General features: G+C 45.2%; 1 long non-coding RNA gene across 1 annotated transcript; it reads left to right on the top strand.

Annotated features, from left to right (window-relative positions):
* The first annotated feature begins 6,869 nt into the window (after nucleotides 1-6,869).
* Nucleotides 6,870-8,063, top strand: LOC129190240 (uncharacterized). The gene is made up of 3 exons (XR_008572963.1): nucleotides 6,870-7,029; nucleotides 7,116-7,240; nucleotides 7,429-8,063. It is a non-coding gene; the product is annotated as an uncharacterized LOC129190240 (long non-coding RNA).
* Nucleotides 8,064-19,125: the final 11,062 nt, after the last annotated feature.

Raw genomic sequence — 19,125 nt, 5'->3', positions numbered from 1 at the left:
AAGGCTTTGTGCGCCAAGGTTAGCCTCACGTCCGGGTACCACCCGCAGTCCAACAGCCAGACAGAGCGGGCCAACGAGGATCTGGAAGCGGCACTTTGTTGTTTATGTCATCGGCACCCCTCCTCATGGTGGGCGCACCTTCCCTGGATTTAATACGCCCACAATTCGCTAGTCTGTTCGGCCACAGGTATGTCCCCGTTCAAAGCCGCCTTTGGGTACCAACCGCCACTTTTTCCTTCCCAGGAGGCCGAGATCGCCATTCCTGCCGTTCACCTGCCCCTCCGTCGGGCCCACCGCATCTGGCGGGACACCCGTGCTGCCTTATCCCGCATGGCAGACCGCAACGGGCAGACCGACACCGGATCCCGGCACGTTCCTATCAACCGGGACAAGAAGTGTGGCTCTCGTCCCGAGATCTAGCCCTGGCCGGAACTTGAAAGAAATTGGCTCCTAGGTTCGTGGGTCCCTACATGGTGGAATCTATCGTCAATAAGTCCTCAGTCAGACTCAAGCTTCCCTCGTCGCTGAGGGTTCACCCAGTCTTTCACGTGTCCCACCTGAAGCCTGTAAACACCAGCCCGCTGTGTCCTCCGGCCGAGTCTCCTCCTCCGCCGCGCATCATTGATGGCCAGCCAGCCTACACTGTGAGAGCCATTTTGGATTCGAGGAAGAGGGGTAGGGGTGTGCAATATCTGGAGGACTGGGAGGGATAGGGGCCGGAGGAGCGCTCTTGGGTAGTCCGCTCCTGTATCCTCGATCCGTCCCTCATCCGTGATTTCCACTCTCTCCATCCCAATAAGCCAGGTATGCCGCCAGGGCTTTTCCTGCTTGGTTTTCAGCAGTGTTTTTGTGTTTGAGCTTTTTTGTATAATTACCTGTGCCACTCTTTTCGGCAGATCCTTTTAGTTACTGTGTATTTTTTTTCCCTGCGAGTTGTTCCGGGTGATTTTGTGTTGAAACTTTTCTGCCTTGGTTGTACTTTGTATTTTTGTGTTTGTGTATACTTTTTTTTATTAGACCTTGTGCAATAAATACAGTACTATTACACCAAACGTCTGGCTCACGCATCTTGGGATCCAAGACCCGGCATTCACCGTAGCTTAACAAATATCTTATGTACAGTATTGTCCCTTTGTCTCTGAGGCCAGCTATCCTATTTGTCAGGTGTTATATTCCAATCTACTCTAACATAAATATAACCAGTCAGATGTCTGAGGTGTGTACTGTGAAGCGAGTACACAGCAAGTGGAGTCTAAAGCCAGGCTTGCCTTTACTACAAAGGTGGCTCTCTTTTAAAGTGGCTATCACCATGGTAACTTAGGCTAAACTAACAACCCGGTCCCGACCAGGTTGTGTCCAGACTTTCAGCTTAAAATCGTCTATAAAAGCACCACTGTTTCACTGTGTAACTCATTCGGAGATGGCATCACAATTTGTTGAGAGCACGGTGGATGTAGGAGTAAGAATAATTTGGGCAGCATAGACTGGAGTGTTTTTTGTTTTTTTTTCCAGGATTTCACTTTTCCGCTAGCATTCCCTGATGAAATTCCCTGTAAGATATAGATTTTCATCCAAGGAGATTTGCAACATTTACTTTTTTTAGCCAAAAATCAGGAATAAAATGCAATATGAAATATTAATTTGGCCAATGGTAGCAGATGTATATGTCGCAGCAGTCGTCTTATATGAAAATGTTTGCTGGAGGAATAAGCACCCCAACGCATTAATCAACAGGAACAAATCACTTATTTATTCTAACAAGGAAAAAGTTGTCACTAAGGAAAAGTTTGTCACAAAACATGTCTACAATGCCATCTAGTGGTCACCATGAGGTACATCAGAAGTAGAATAATATGACGTAAAATGCCCACTTTTTATGTGAACGTGCACAAAGCCAAGAACCGGACTTGACAAAGTTGATAGACACCGTTGCAGTACCATTTAACTCTGGGGAATTTAGGTTTTTTTGAGCTGCATCATGAGAACAAAGCCTGGGTGTGTTGAGCCACTTTCACAGCACAGGCCTCTGTTCATCTGTCTCAGCATCTGAGCGCATTTGTTCCATAGTGGAATGAAGGGCATACACCAGTCAGTCATCTAGTCCAGTGGTTCCCAAACTTTTTACAGTTGCGTACCCCTTCACACATTTGACCTGAAGCCATGAAGCCATGTACCCCCTACCCCAGCACCCTGAAAAACAAACTTTATCTTACCTTGAAATATTGAACGTAATTAAATCGGTTAATTTTATAGTAATAGCGGGTCAAAAATCTGTATTTTGAATGGTCCCAATTTTTAATTTTTTAAAGTTTCACTTGAGCACTGATAAATGGATAAGCAAATCATCCAACTTGTCTTTCATTTAAGGTCAGATGGTGGAATGTATGAATGGTGTCACGGGTGGCGTGTCGCCAGTAACAGGATCCCAAGATGCAGAGATGAGACTGTTTCCGTGTAACAAAAATTTACTACAAGTCCACACAAAAGTACAAAATAACAAAAAATACAAAATGTAAAAAGCACAACAAAACACTTCCAGGCCTAGCCACGGGAAAAAGACAACAACCAAAAGAAATACTAAGTAAAGGTGCTGCTAACACGGATTTAGCAGGATAATAAAAAAGCTAAGCTAACAAAAACCACTGCTGCAAACCGAGCAGGGAAAAACTAACTACTGTACAACAAAAGACGCTGCAGAAAACAGAGCAGGAAATAACACGCAAAGTAACAACCAAAAATCACTGCTGCAGAAAAACAAGCAGGGCAATACTGCTTGTAAGTCCTGTAAGTGGTACTTACAAAGAGAAAGGGAGGGACGACCAGAGTGCTAAGAAACAGGAAGGTAACAAGACTAGGAGTGAAGGAATACATGAGCATGAGGAGACAATCTGGCAACATTAAAGAGAAACAGCCTAGAAATAGTCTAAATAGTCCAGGTGAGTAAGTGTTGAAAATGTTCAAATCTTGTTAGTGTCACAATAAAGACATTCAACACTTCCACACTCCATTTAACACCTAACAGTGTTCAAGTGTCTTAAGCTCCGCCCACGGACATTTCATTTAGACTCCACCCCTCACTTCACGTTGCTGAAATGAAAACTGAGGCAGCTGTTTTCACCCAAAGCCTTTGCTAATGTTAGCTCGTGTTTTTGCTAAGTTATATTTTCTATTTAGTGTTGCTGTGAGCTGAATCGGCACTGCCTGTGCAACATTTGGCAAAGTAAGTGAACGCTACGTTATATCTTCATTTTACTGTCTTCATTTTTAATGAGCTAATGGCTAACTAGCTAATTGGCACGAGGAGCCCCCACACGTAGGCCTGCTGGCCCACAGCAAAGGACTTGATATGCTGTACAAGATACAAGATATCAAGGTTGGCAACTGTAATTGTTACTTTAACTTAAAAGTAATTGTCAGGCATGTGTTGGAAGTGAACTACACATTTTTTTTTTTAGACTGATGCGTCTTTATTTTTCTTCTTGGTTCACAAAAAACCTTTGCTTGAGTCTTACATGAATGTGGTAAGTAATATCTTTTTTTTAATCAAGGCATAATAAACCCTGCAACTGTGGCTTTTCCATATTTATTTTATTATTTTAGTAGGATTTGTTATTTTATTTATTCTTATTCTCAGAGGTGGATGGAGATGTCTTTGATGAGCTTGTCAAGTCAGTGGTTTTGACTTTCACGGTCCTTTTATCAATGACAGGTAAGGATGTGAAAACATTTGAAAATGCATGAGGTGGTTTAGATATCACAGGCAGTGTGAACCCCATCAGGTACCTTGGTTTTGTCCAAATGAGATATTGTTGTTATGATCGTTGAGGCCTAAAAATGTATTTTTGGTCACCCAGTCACTGTTGTGTCCAACACTTCTCCTGGCTCTGGATGGTCCAAAAACCAGAGGAGAATATCTGTTAACTGGGTCAACAGTTAACCCTGTAGACCCACCACCTGCGGGGGCAAGCATAAGGGTCCGATGCATTGTGTTTTGGGTGGCGGTTGAGGGCGGGCACCTAGGCGACCTGGTCTTCGGCGGCCAAATCTGGTTCTTGGGACATGGAATGTCACTTCTCTGGCGGGGAAGGAGCCCGAACTTGTGGGAGAGGTTGAGACATTCCGACTAGATATAGTCGGACTCACCTCGACCTGCGGTTTGGGTTCTGGATCCAAACTCCTCGAGAGGTGCTGAACCTTGTTCTACTCTGGAGTTGCTGCAGGGGAGAGGCGGCGAGCTGGTGTGGGCTTATTAATAGCCCCCCCGGCTTGGTGCCTCTGTGTTGGAGTCATCCCCGGTGAACGAGAGGGTCATTTCCCTACGCCTTCGGGTTGGGGAAAGGGTCCTGACTGTCATTTGTGCGTACGCGCCAAACGGCATTCAGAGTACCCAGCCTTCCTGGAGTCCATCAGAGGGGTGCTGGAGAGCACCCCAACTGGTGACTCTGTCGTTTTACTGGAAGACTTCAACGCCCATGTGGGCAATGACAGTGTGACCTGGAGGGGCGTGATTGGGAGGAACAGCCTCCCCGATCTGAACCCGTGCGTGTGATGTTGTTGGACTTCTGTGCGAACCACAGTTTGTCCATCACAAACACCATGTTCCAGCATAAGGATGTCCATAAGTGCACACGGCACCAGGACACCCTAGGCCGCAGGTCTATGATCGACTTTGTAGTCGTATCATCAGACCTGTGTCCGCATGTTTTGGACACACGGGTAAAGAGAGGGGCTGAGCTGTCAACTGATCACCACCTGGTGATGAGTTGGATTAGATGGCGGGGGAGGATACCGGACAGATTCACGACTTTCGGTCGGCCTCGATGAGGTTCTGGCAAACCGTCCGGCGCCTCAGAAAGGGGAAGCAGTGCCTGGTCCACACTGTTTACAGTGGGGACGGGGGCCTGCTGACCTCGACTGAGGATATAGTTGGGCGGTGGAAGGAATACTTTGAGGCCCTTCTCAATCCCACTGACATACCTTCCATAGAGGAAGCAGAGACTGAGGATACGAACGCGGACAGTTCCATCACCGTGGCTGAGGTATCTGGGGTAGTCAAAATGCTCCCCAGTGGCAAAGCTCCGGGGGTGGACGAGTTTCGCCCTGAATTCCTCAAGGCTCTGGATGTTGCGGGACTGTCTTGGCTGACACGTCTCTTCAACATTGCGTGGAAGTCTGGAACAGTACCTCTGGATTGGCAGACTGGGGTGGTGCTCCCCCTTTTCAAGAAGGGTGACCGGAGGGTGTGTTCCAACTATAGGGGGATCACACTCCTCAGCCTCCCTGGGAAAGTCTATTCCAGGGTACTGGAGAGAAGGGTACGACCGTTAATCGAACCTCGGCTACAGGAGGTGCAATGTGGTTTTCGTCCTGGTCGCGGAACACTGGACCAGCTCTACACCCTTGCAAGGGTCCTGGACGGTACTTGGGAGTTTGCCCAACCAGTCTACATGTGCTTTGTGGACCTGGAAAAGGCATTCGACCGTGTCCCTCGTGGTGTCCTGTGGGGGGTGCTCCGGGAGTATGGGATTGGTGGCGCGCTACTACGTGCCATTCAGTCCTTGTACAACCGGAGCAGGAGCCTGGTTCGCATTGCCAGTAGTAATTTAAGCCTGTTTCCGGTGAACGTTGGCCTCTCGCCAAGGCTGCCCTTTGTCACCGATTCTGTTTATAATTTTCATGGACAGAATTTCTAGGCGCAGCCAAGGTGTCGAGGGAGTCCAGTTTGGGGGCACTAGGATCTCATCTCTGCTATTTGCAGACGATGTGGTCCTGATGGCCTCATCGGGCTGTGACCTGCAGCGTTTACTGGGACGGTTTGCATCTGAGTGTGAAGCTTCTGGGATGAGACTCAGCACCTCCAAATTGGAGGCCATGGTTCTCCGTCGGAAAAGGGTGGATTGCTCCCTCTGGGTTGGGAATGAGGTCCTGCCCCAGGTGGAGGAGTTCAAGTATCTCAGGGTCTTGTTCACGAGTGAGGGAAGGCTGGAGCATGAGGTCGATAGGCGGATCGGCGCAGCGTCTGCAGTAATGCGGTCGTTGTACCGGACCGTCGTGGTGAAGAGAGAGCTGAGCCGGAAGGCAAAGCTCTCAATTTACCGTTCGATCTATGTTCCCACCCTCACCTATGGTCATGAGCTTTGGGTCATGACCGAAAGAACGAGATCGCGGATACAAGCGGCTAAAATGAGTTTTCTTTGTAGGGTGGCGGGACTCACCCTAAGAGACAGGGTGAGGAGCTCGGTTATCCGGCAGGAGCTCAGAGTAGAGCCGCTGCTCCTTCACATCGAGAGGAGCCAGTTGAGGTGGCTTGGGCATCTAGTCCGGATGCCTCCCGGACACCTCCCTGGTGAGGTGTTTCGGGCATGCCCAGCCGGGAGAAGGCCCCGGGGAAGACCTAGGACACGCTGGAGGGATTATGTCTCACAGCTGGCCTGGGAACGCCTTGGTGTCCTCCCGGTGGAGCTGGAGGAGGTGGTCGGGGACCGGGAAGTCTGGGCTTCCCTACTGAGACTGCTGCCCCCGCGACCCGGACCCGGATAAGCGGAGGAAAATGGAATGGAATGGTCAATAGCTGTTTGGTGAGGAGTGCAGGGAGGCGCTATCTACAATAAGACATTCAACCGATGACTCTGTGGTCAAAGAGAAGATGAGAGCAACTTTCCAGTATCGACAGAATATGATCCAAGCAGAAGATGTATCATCGTCCGTCCTCAATGTGTTCACTCGCTTCCTTGATATTCCTGGATTGGTAAGGAAATCTTTAGTATTTGGACTAGTTTAGTATTAGATTACCCATGACATCAACCATTTGTAAACCTGTAGGCCTACAGTATATGAAATATTCCTTTCTTCTTTATAGATTGACCAGGATTTCAGTGATGTTTGCTGATGAAGTATCTCAGAGGTTCCTGGCTAAGTGGTCAACTGTCTTCAAAGCAAAAGTCATTGCAGACTGCAAGACTCTCCCGCAGAAGCAGAACATTGATGAGTTGCTGTCAGGAACTGAACCTCAACCTGATGACAACTGTGGTCAGTAGAAACAGTTCTGTATTACGCAAATAACTTAAAATATTTATTTCCTATCTGTTTCAAAATGATTTTTTTTTTTCTTTTAGGCTGGGACAGTGATACATCCTCCATCCTTCTACTCCTGATCTGCTCCCTCCGACTTCTAAAGGCCAGAAAAAAACAGCAATGATCAGTTTGTCAAGCAGCCAACCATCTTCTCAGACATCTTAAGGTATACAAATGTCCATTTTTACATATCAGATTATGATTTCTGTCTAATAGCATTCATTTTAGGTTGCAAATGTTCTTGAATCGGCTAATTGTGTTGATTCAATGTCATAATAAGGTGTGCTAAACACCTGAGAAATGGAAACCATGCAAAGGGGTTTTAATTGTTGTTGTTGCCCTTTTCACCTACAGGAAGGAGCCAGTGTGACCCCCTTCCAAGACTGTTGACACAAGACAACCATTTCTCCTCTGCATCAGTGAGCGAAGGTGACATCCAGAGGTTCTACATTATTATTGACCAAAAGCCGGTTCCATGCAAGGCACATACATTTATTGCAGCTTTTGATGAACTGTTCAAAGCTCATTATGTCTTCAGTCTCTCGTATGGTTAAAAGTGGATAAGAGCAAACATTTGGGTCTGAATGCTGCCCAGTCATGGTGTCTTCTATGTAACACTCCACTTATAGTTGGTGATGTCATTGAAAGGAATAATGATCACTGGAACTTCCTCCTCCTTTTGATGCAGATTGTCAATATAGTGTTCTCCTACAGCATAACTGATGGAATGATCCTTTACTTGAAACATCTGATAAGTGACCACCACAATCGGTTCAAAGCATTGCTGCCTGGTAAGAAGTAGGAAGCACCGCTTGATGATACACTATCCAAGATGCATACAAAAAATTGGACCTCTTATCCATACGTGGTGCATGAGTTTTGAAGCCAAACACCATTTTTTCAAAAGGTGTGGTTAAAAATTATAAAAATCTCAGTCGTTTGTCATGGCCTTTCACTATGAAAATTATTATTTTAGAAGATTTGCATTTGGCCCTACAACATCAAAAACAATCTGCAACTTGAAAGGTGGGGAGGAACGTGGTCAGGCATGATGTCTGTAAGCATCTTCCAAGTGTGTCAAGTACCAACTGGGTGAGAAGTTACGGTATAGAGCACCATGTTGGTGTGTTCATATGTACTGGATGTGATATAATAATACACAAAGAATGTGCTTTCACAATAGCTGTAATGTAGAAACGATGTACTATGATGACCTGTTTTACGCGTACTGCATAGAAGACCAAATGCTTGAGTTTTCTATCATGTGTTTACATGAACTGACTCATTTCAGACCATTTGACAAGCAGTGCTCTAATGACAATTGTCAAAGAGCATACATAGTGCCCTGCTGTTATTTGTCTGTCTGTTGTAAATTAAATGTTTTTGAATAAAATGTATGAAGCCGTCAACTAGTCATATATATTTTTTATTTTATTGTAAAGTAGTATATTAACACTTTTATAGTGTTAATGTTGGAACTCCTTTGAGAGTATTTCAATGACACTATAAGAATTAATAAATGACTCTTAAAAGAATTAATTTGTGACACCTCACACTAGTGTCTGTGTAGGCTCTCAGTCGTACAGGAGTTGTCCATCGAGGAAAAGGCTTCTTGAGACGTCATCTGTACTTCTGTGAAGAAGGTGTCGGACGTTTCACTCCTCATCCGAAGAGCTTCGTCAGCGAGGGTGTTGGCACACCAATTCCGCCCACTCTTACTGTATTTAAGGCCTTGGCTACCAGCACTTATTAGTTCGCTGACGAAGCTCTTCGGATGAGGAGCGAAACGTCCGACACCTTCTTCACAGAAGTACAGATGACGTCTCAAGAAGCCTTTTCCTCACACTAGTGTTAAAAAAAAGCAACACCGGTCAGTGTCGAGGAGTGTTAAATTTTAACTATATAAATAGTTAATATTGACTCTACAATGGTGTAAAAATGGCTACACTTTCAATGTCAATGTCAATTTAGGCCTGCTGAATTTGCTGTGTATAAATGATATCTTCAAGATTAAACACTCTTATTGCACAAAATAAGCATCAAACTAACTTATTTGTTCATATGATACATACAGAGCAATTAACATCTTATTGTTCTGTCACCTTTTTGCTCAGTTTCTCCTTGCGCCGTGAAGCATTCAGCCGCACTCATAATTAGAGCCCAGTAGACATGAAATAACACCCCTATAGTCACCTTTACAATCCCATTATTCTTTGTTTACACCATGTTGCGCAGGCTATGGGGTCACTACATGGACATGAGATGCCCACCGCTCATAGCATATAGCAAGTTACTAGTTAGCTTCCAATTTATTTGTTCTAAACTTAAGAAAGTTTTCAAGCGAACTGGGGAAAAAGCACAAAGTAAGAAGCCAAAAATGTACCACTAGAATGTGAGGATAACTTTTTTTCACTCTATCATTTTGGACTACATGCAGTGTTGAGGTAATGTAATCTATGTCTCATCAATGTAACATTACTGACACCCAGAATACTACATATGACTTTTTTTTTTACTAACAATAGGACGTAGTCAATCACGAAACTGTGATAATTTATTAAGTAATACATTTTTAAAAAATGCGATAGGGCGATATTCGAACCGCAATGTAGCGAGGGACGACGGCACTTCTTTTCATGGGGAAGTGTGCACAAAAGGTCACGGAAGGTTCTGGTGCATTTTTCACACTGCAGGTTCCCTTGGGGGTGGTGGGTGTTGTTCGGGTCTTCTAAACACTGTCTTCTAAACTTGCCCAACTCAGTGACCACTGCACATTCAAAAATTCTGCCCTTGGTCGGAATGCATTCCTGAGAGATCAAACATAGCCAGCTGTGCCACCCACCACTGTTTGAATTACCCCCAAATCAGCAGTGAGGAGGTGACACAGGGGGTTATTCTCTGTGATGATGTTGAACTTAGAACCCAGCACCAGGTAACTTCTAAACTTTTCAGTAACTGCCCATTTTAGCGCTAGAAGGTTTTTCTCAGCCTTCCTGAGTACCACTTGCATATGCTATCACCTTTTTCTTGCCCGCTTTCTCCTGACACAGTACTACAGTACGGTACAAGTACAGTACTACACCCAGACCTAAATGACTAACATCTGTCTAAAGCAGAAGAGGTAAAGTCTGCAAAGCCTAGGGTGGGGGCACTGGTAAGCCTTTCTTTCAAAGCCTGAAAAGCTTGGTGACACTGAGGTGTCCCAGCTGACCTGAACATCTGGTAAGCCTGACTATTCTCTTGGACGCTGACCTGAACATCTGGTAAGCCTGACTATTCTCTTGGACGCAGGTACTGACATAGTCATGAAGGGGTCCTGCAAATTGGGAAAAGCCCTCGACAAATCTCCCATAGTAGCTACAAAACCTCAAAAAAGACCTGAGCACCTTTACAGTTTGGGCAATGAGCCACTGTGTCATTTTATCAAGATCGGCACTTATGCCTTGGGCGGAGACTTTGTGACTCAGGAACTTGACCTCAGTTTGGAGGAAATTACACTTCTCAGCTCTCACTTTCTCACTTGTATTCTTCATTCTCTTCAAAACTGTCTCAAGTCTTGAATGAAAGGTTGGTGAGAAGACAAGGAAGTCATTAAATAGATCAGTACGGTCTGGACCACAAAGTTGTTCATGGTAATGGGTGCCATAAACTGAAGGCGATGTCTCTAGTCCAGGGGTCCCAAACTCAATTTCAATGGGGGCCGCTGGAGATAGGGTCTGGGTGTGGCTGGGTCGCATGAAGTATTGGGAATAGGGCTGGGAATCCAGGGTACCCCACAGTATGGTATGACACGCCATGCACGGCTCCCGATAACGATAATATCTCGATACAGTGATAGGGTGAAACAAAAAATTAAATACATTTCATAGTTTGTATTTTGCTGCATTCAGCTGGGATAGGCTCCAGCTTACTCGTGACCCTAATGAAGACAAGCGATACAAAAGGGGTGGAATTTTTGCAGCATATTTTAACTACTACAAGCAGCAATGGTACAAAAAGAATGAGGATGTTTTAGCAACATAAGTGTAAACAGGATTTTAGTTTCGGTGTCTGAAAAACAGTAAAGCTATTTTAAACTCATTCAGAAAACACATCTCATGTCTCAAGTAGATCATGCTATAAAGTAGAATCATATCAAAAATAAATATTTTTTATAGCATTTACACTACTCCATGTCTAGTTGCGGGCCGCAAAATATGACCCGGCGGGCCACAAATGGCGCGCGGGCCGAGGCGGAAACGAGGCAAGAGGGGCGGCCTGCATGCTAGGCTAAAAGCTAGAGTGACTAGGCCATCGCTACCAAGCCTGCTGCTAGCCATCGTCCGATCTCTTGAAAACAAGATGGACGAGCTGAGAACAAGGATTACAAATCAGCGTGAGATCAGAGAGTGCTGTGTGCTCACCTTTACGGAAACCTGGCTGACGGAGGATATACGGGACTCGGCGATCCACTTGGAAACATTTGCTGCTTACTGGGGAGATCGTACGTCGGCGTCGGGTAAACACAGAGGTGGCGGCGTCTGTGTTTTCGTGGTACACAGATGTACAGAAGATCGAAAAGCACTGCTCACCGGACATTGAGCTGCTGATGGTGAAATGCAGACCTTTTTATTTGCCTCATTAGTGCAGTGCTGTGTTTTTAACAGCTGTCTACATTCCACCACGAGCTAACACTGCTAGCGCACTGGGCCTCCTGCATGACATTGATAAACAAGAGACCAAACACCTGGACGCTGTATTCATTATATCTGGCGATTTCAACCACTGTAACCTCAGGACTGTTCTCCCCAAATATTACCAGGATGTAAGCTTTACCACGAGGGAAAAAAACATCCTGGACCAAATCTACAGCAACATGAAACACCTTTCACCTTTGAAGGCTGTTCCAAGACCTCATTTTGGAAAGGCCGACCACATCTCCATATTCCTGTATCCAACCTACAGACAACTCAAGCAAGCTCCCCCTGTAAGTACAGCAGTTGGAAGTGTGGAATGAAGAAACTGATCAAGTACTTCTGGACTGCTTTGGCTGTACAAACTGGGATGTGTTTAGAACTGCAGCGGAGAGGGAAGATTGTACTGTTGATTTGGATGAATATGCTTCTGCTGTTACTGGCTACATTAGCACATGCATAGAGACTGTTACCACCACCAAGTATTACAGAAAATACCCTAATCAAAAACCTTGGATGAACCGTGATATAAGGGCTAAGCTCCGTGCTCATTCGTCTGCATTTGTCATGGGCACCGTTGAGGACTACAAAAAGGCCAGATATGACCTGAGGAGAGCCATATGAGAGGCCAAAAGACGGTACAGACAGAAGCTGGAGAGCTACTATTCCACCTCAGACCCTCGGCGCATGTGGGCGGGGCTTCAGCACATCACAGAGTATCGACAACGGAGTAGCATAGCCACATCCAGCCAAACCACACTTCCAGACTAGCTGAATGAGTTCTACGCCCGCTTTGACAACCAAACTCCTGATGAGCAGGGAGGGTGGCTGGGATGGAGCACACGACTCACCTCTCATGGTGACATCAGCAGATGTGCGCAGGGTTCTGAACAAAACAAACCCACGAAAAGCAGCAGGCCCAGACAACATCTCAGGCCGTGCACTTTGGGTTTGCTCATCAGAGCTAGCTGATGTGCTTGCTGACATATTTAACCTGTCGCTTGCACAAGCATCTGTACCGACCTGCTTTAAGTCCATCACCATAGTGCCCGTGCCCAAGAAGACCAACGTGACCTCCTTAAATGACTATCGCCCTATAGCACTCTCTCCAATTCTAATGAAGTGCTTTGAAAGAATAGTCATGACCCACAACAAAAAGAGCATCCCGGCCACTGTGGACCCTCTACAGTTTGCATACCGCCAGAACCAGTCCACTGATGATGCAGTCAACACTGCCATCCACACAGCCCTTTCTCACCTATAGGGCCAGGACACATATGTCAGAATGATATTTAGAGACTATAACTCTGCATTTAATACAGTCAGCCCCCACAAACTCACAGATAAGCACCTCACGCTTGGCCTGTCACCTTCCCTCTGTAGCTGGGTGTTTACACGCTCTTCACCTATGATTGCGTGGCCACCCAGAACACAGGCATCATTAAATTTGCGGATGACACGACAGTCATTGGCCTGATCACTTGTGGGGTTGAAACATCATAAAGAAGAGAGGTGGCGGACCTCATAGCTTGATGTCATGATAACAATCTCCATCTCAGTACAGATAAGACCAAGAGATGATCATTGACCCAAGAACAAGGGAAAAGGAGCCGCATAAACCCCTGTTTATTGATGAGACTGAGGTGGAGAGAGTGAAAACCTTCAAGTCTCTTGGCACAAGGACCTCACCTGGTCTCACAACACCCAACAAATTATCAAGAAGTCCCAAAGGAGACTGTACTTCCTGAGAAGACTGAGGAAATTTGGCATGTTCACCACAATCCTGAGTTGCTTCTATAGATGCACTATCGAAAGTGTCCTTACCGCCTCCATCACTGTTTGGTACGGTAACTGTACAACATGTGATATGAAGGCACTCCAGCGGGTGATTAAGACCTCACAGAATATTGTTGGGGCAGCCCTCCACTCACTGCAAGACATTTATAAATCTAGAGTCCTACGAAGAACACACAACCTCATCAAGGACAGCACACATCCACAACACTCGTTATTCACACTCCTACCATCAGGCAGACGCTACAGGAGTTTGAAGTCCAGGACCACAAGACTGGCAAACAGCTTTTACCCACAGGCCATCAGGCTTCTCAATGAAGCACTCACACACTCATAACTCTATTTATTTATTCATTGGTATTCATGTCTCTTCTGTTCTTGTTGCTTAATTTATTGGTATTAATGTTTCTTATGTTCTTATTCATTTTCTTGTGTTTTCTTTCTTTTTTGGTAGAATGAACAGAAGAATTTCATTGCAGAGAATCATCATATTTTCTCGGTGGCAGAAGGTCTAACGGGCGTGTCCAGCACGGCCGAGTGTAGGCAGTTAGCTTCAAGATTCAAGAGTTTTATTGTCATATGCACAGTAAAACTACCTTCTTAAACTTGCTGAGTGTTCCTAATGATATGGCTGCCATATGGTTTTCAATACATTTTCGGTGCGAATTGTCACTTTGTCACCAAATGCAGTGCAATTCAGGTGGGGGCAGCGTCAAGGAGGGACAGAGACTAAAACCGAATAAAGTTGCAATCGCTGGTCCAGCTCCTGCGGCCTTCTTAAACTTGCTGAGTGTTCCTAATGATATGGCCACCATATGCTTTTCAGTAGATTTTCGGTGCGAATTGTCACTTAGTCAGCAAATGCTCTGCAATTCAGGTGGGGGCAGCGTCGAGGGTGGACACCGACTGAAGCCGAATAAAGTTGCAATAGTTTGTCACTTGGAATGTCAGGGGAGTTGGGTCGATAGAAAAAAGACAAAAAATTTTTAATCATTTGAAGAACACCCAAGCAGACATTGTCTTATTACAAGAGACTCACATGTCCAAGTCAGCTGTCCATACACGTCACTCACCACAGTTCCCACACACATATTTAGCAAGTTACAACTCCAAACAGAGAGGGGTAGCTATTTTAATTAACAGGAGGGTGAATTTTACACTCCACAACACTATTACAGACACAGAAGGGAGATATATAATTATGAACATATCTGTTGATAATGTACATTTCTGCATTGCCAACATATATGGTCCGAATGTTGACGACCCCTCCTTCTGTCATGCCTTCTTTTCTTCTCTCTCTGCACATTTGGATACAAATATGATCTTGGGAGGGGACCTCAATTTAGTATTTAACCCAGAAGTGGACAGGTCTAGCCCAGCTGGGAGACATCGTGAGTCTCAATCAACATCGATACTGAAGAAATACATGAATGATTTTGGTCTTTGTGATGCTTGGCGCTCTTATCACCCTACTCACAGGGAATATACTTATTTCTCACCAGTGCACCACACCTACTCTCGTATTGACTACTTTTTGACAAGCAACTCAGTCATATCAGACATTTCAAACATTCACATACACCCTATCACCATTAGTGACCACGCCCCAGTCTCTCTTTTTCTCACTAACCAAACAATGAGCACTCCTACTAGATGCTGGAGATTAAATACATCATTACTAAAAGACTCAGACTTCCTAAAATACTTTGAAAGAGAGTGGACAATGTTTTTAGACTTCAATGACCAACCCGGTGTTTCGGCTAGTATTCTGTGGGAGGCAGCAAAAGCAGTAATGCGCGGAAAAACCATTTCATATTCATCATATAAGAAAAAGAAAGAGAGATTACTAGAATCAGATTTGGAGAAAAAAATCCAACTCCTTGAACCCGCTCATGCTGACTCAAAGGATGAGCATATTCTAAGTAACCTAAGGAAACTGGAACTAGACAAAAGAAATTACTGACAAGAAAATTCAGTTCCAACTGCAGAGACTACGTTTGGAAAAGTTTGAGCATGGCAATAAACATGGAAAATACTTAGCTAACCAACTAAAAGTCAATAAAGAAAAAAGCTCTATCTCCTCCATTAGAAACTCAGGAGGTCACATCACTCACCTCCCGGAAGAAATTAATTCTGTCTTTAGGAGCTTTTTATAAAAATCTATATACACCTCAGATTAAACCATCTCTCCCAGATATCGAAACATTTCTCAACAACATAGAATTACCAAAATTAAATGACGAACAGGTGACCAACTTAGATGTACCCATTTCATTAATAGAACTCCATAACGCTCTACACCGGTTGCCGAATAACAAAGCACCAGGACCTGACGGTTTCCCTGCCGAGTTTTATAAACCATTCTGGTCATCACTATCTCCAATATTTCTTAGAATGGTTTTGGAAATTAAAGACAGTTCATGCTTGCCTCCAACCATGAACTCAGCTACAATCAGTCTCCTGCTGAAACCGGATAAGGACCCAACACTACCTTCCAGTTATCGTCCAATTTCACTGATTAATGCAGATCTTAAAATAATATGCAAAGCGTTAGCTTTAAGGCTGGAAAAGGTTACCCCTCATATAATACACCCTGATCAATCAGGATTTATTAAGGGGAGAAACTCAACTAGCAACGTACGCCGTCTAATCAATCTGATTGATTACTCTATCATCCATAATTTAGAAACCACAATTGTCTCATTGGATGCTGAAAAAGCATTTGACAGAGTAAACTGGAAATTTCTCTTTGCAACACTACAAAAATTTGGCTTTGGAGATTCATTTAGAACATGGATTAAAATACTATATAACACCCCGAAGGCCTCTGTTCGGACCAACAATCACATCTCTCCAGAATTTACTTTACAAAGAGGTACTAGGCAAGGGTGTCCACTCTCTCCCTCACTAGTTGCTATCTTTATCGAACCTCTTGCAGCTGCAATTCGGCAACATATAGATATTAAAGGGATCCACACCACAAATGTTCATCATAAGATAAGCCTTTATGCTGATGATGTATTACTCTTCCTAGATAATTCACATTCTTCACTTCACGAATCTATCTCACTCATTAACAATTATAGCACCTTCTCAGATTACTCCATTAACTGGTCTAAATCCACAGTACTGCCCATTAACTTTGGTTTCCAGAGCACCCCCTCTATACCACTGTGTTCAGGGAACATTAAGTATTTGGGTATTAACATTTCCTCCAATCTGTCAGACCTGATCCGCTTGAATTATACTCCACTATTGAAGTCAATAGAGGATGATCTTGCACGTTGGAGAACCTTACCCATCTCACTTACAGGCAGAGTATCCACCGTGAAAATGATGATTTTACCAAAGGTTAATTATCTATTTTCCATGATCCCCACCAAACCATCTATAATTTGGTTCAAGTCATTAGACTCATATATAAATAAATTTCTTTGGAAAAATAAGCCAGCACGAATAAGTCTCAAAATGTTACAAAAATCTAAAGAATATGGGGGCTTGGAACTCCCAAATTTCTCCAACTACTTCCTTGCAAACAGGTTGCAGTATATCTTAAAATGGATCAACCCTAACCCATTGGATTATTTATGGCTAGACATAGAACAATCACTTAGCCACGAAATCCCAATTTGTAACCTGCCCTTCATTAGCCAAATCCTCCGGAAAAATAATTGTTTTAAAAGTATAAATATAAGCACCACTCTGACAGCTTGGTGGGAATTTCTAAAAATAACAAAATTCTCGCTCACTCGTTGCCAATACACTCCCGTCTGGAATAATCCTGACATCTTGCTTAAAAAGAAACCATTAAATTTCCCAACATGGCATGAAAAAGGAATAAGTTGTATGAAAAATATAATTATAGGAAACAACTTTATCTCATTTACCAACCTTGTTACACAGTATGGAATAAATCATAACAAATTTCTTGAATACATACAAATTAAATCCATAATTAAAGCAAGTTTCAGGACCATATCATGGGAAAGCAATACCACTATTGACCAATTTTTAAAAATATCTGCCCCTAAAACATTATCTAAATTATATATTCTACTTTCAAAAAATGACAACACAATCGGAGTACCAATCTCCAAATGGAGCTCAGATTTATCTACAAGCTGTGACCCTGAATTCTGGAAGCAAATATGTCTTAATGCTTCCCGGTTAATCAATAATCCCAACCTACAGCTGATTCAGTTTAAAATCCTTCATAGAGTACACTACACAGGACATAGAATGTTTAGAATGGGCTTAACTGACTCTAACATCTGTACACACTGCTCAGACCATAGAATAGATGACTACTTACACTCCATGTGGACCTGTGCTCCCATTAAAAAATTTTGGCACGGAGTGTGTGAGTACCTATCTTTGGCACTTGGGTTCTCCATTCCTACCTCCCCTTTACTATGCCTGCTGGGCGATCTCTCCACAATTGATGTAGAAACAAACCAAACAAAGCTTCTCATCACTGCATTTAGCATCGCCAAGAAATCCATTCTCATCAATTGGAAATCAAGGAAGAAACTGAACATAGCTCTTTACAAAAATCTTTTGTTAGATCATATAGCTATGGAGAGAATGTCTGCTGAATCTAAAGAACAAATGTCAGAATTTCAGTTTATATGGGCACCAATAATTAATTCCCTGACCTGACTCTCAAGGGGGTGAGGGCATCTGTCTCTGCTCCTGGGGGTCTTGTTCATCTGGCATGGGGTATGGTCCTGGTCGCTGGGTGGGCCTGGTACCTCGGGGGCGGGCGGTGGCGGGCTTGGTGTCCCGGGTCCTCTTTGCTGGGCTGCCTGCCTGGGGGGGCTGGTGGGTGGGGGTGTGGAGGGGTCCGGGTCGGGTGATGGGGCGGGGTCGGGGGGGCCGCCCAGGGGGCGGCGTTGGTTGACCTTCGCGGTGGTGGGTGGGCGGGGTGCTGCATCCTGCAGGTGCCGGGCGCCTACTGCTGCTGGGGGGGCCCGTGTGCGGCTGGTGGCGCTGGCTCTCCCTCGCCTCCTTTGCCTCTGGGGGTGGGGCGGGGTCTGCCCTGGGCCCTCCTGCTCGGCTGCCGCGTGGGGCCGTCCGGTGTGGGGTGTGGGGGCCGGCCTCTCCCGCTGGTGGGGGCGCGGGTGCCTGAGCCCAGCTGCCCCCGCGGGGCTATCTCCCCTGGGTGGGAGGGTGGTTTGGGTTGCCCCTTTTTATTTATTTATTTATTTATTTTTATTATTATTTTATTTTATTTATTTATTTTACAGTATTTTATTTTACCGATTTATGTGTGTGGTGTATGTGTGATAGGTGGGAGCTGCCTGTTATCCTCCGGCGCCTGTGGCTGTCCCCCGGGTGACTGGGGTGGGGGGGATCCCTTGCTTTTTCCCTTCAGGGACGGGGCCGCTGTGGCTTGGGGAGTGGGGCGTGTGGGGGCCGCGGGTGCGCGTGGGAGCGGGCGGCGTGGTGTCTATCTGCGTGGTGCTTCCCGGGATCGGCGGGGGGGATGCTTGCTCCGGGGTGGGGCGGTCGGGGGGTGGCTTTGGCCAGGGGCTTGGGGGTGGGGCTGGCGGGGGGCTGGCGGGGGGCTGGCGGGCGGTCC

This window comes from Dunckerocampus dactyliophorus, chromosome 11 (assembly GCF_027744805.1).
Source record: "Dunckerocampus dactyliophorus isolate RoL2022-P2 chromosome 11, RoL_Ddac_1.1, whole genome shotgun sequence".
NCBI classification, from domain to species: Eukaryota; Metazoa; Chordata; class Actinopteri; order Syngnathiformes; family Syngnathidae; genus Dunckerocampus; species Dunckerocampus dactyliophorus.
The sequence above is the reverse complement of the archived record's forward strand: the minus strand, read 5'-3'. Positions and strand labels throughout refer to the sequence as shown.